This window comes from Mastomys coucha, unplaced genomic scaffold, assembly GCF_008632895.1.
Source record: "Mastomys coucha isolate ucsf_1 unplaced genomic scaffold, UCSF_Mcou_1 pScaffold15, whole genome shotgun sequence".
NCBI classification, from domain to species: Eukaryota; Metazoa; Chordata; class Mammalia; order Rodentia; family Muridae; genus Mastomys; species Mastomys coucha.
The window spans coordinates 12,545,277-12,545,786 of NW_022196897.1; positions in this window are offsets into that span (position 1 = coordinate 12,545,277).

Below are 510 nucleotides of genomic sequence, written 5' to 3' on the forward strand. Positions count from 1 at the left end.
CCCGCCCACCCCTCTCCCCAAAAGAGGTCCCTGCTTTGTAGCTCTGGCAGTCCTGGAACTCACAAAGATTCACCTGCAGACTATGCCTCCCCAGTGCTGGGATTAAAAGCATGCAATACCATGCCTGCTTTCCAGCTGGTGTTCTCACTAATAAAGATTGGGTAGACTCACTAAAACAGAGTTCAGGCGATGAGATCCTTTAATAATGCCAGCTACTGAGTAGACAGTTGACTCAGTGGTTAAGAGCACTTGCTCCTGGACCCAGTTCTCAGCACCCACATGGAGGCTTACAATCACTAACTCTTGTTCCAGGGGCTTGACACCTTCTTTTGGTCTCCATGGGCACTGCACACACGATACACATACATACATGCAGGCAAAACACTAATATACATAACCTAAAAAAAAATAATGGGTCATTTGTAGTGAGGGAAGCTGGAATATGGTAGTGATCTAGTAGTAACTGAAGAATAAAAGAAAATTATGTTTGTACCTATTATGTCTTCTTCC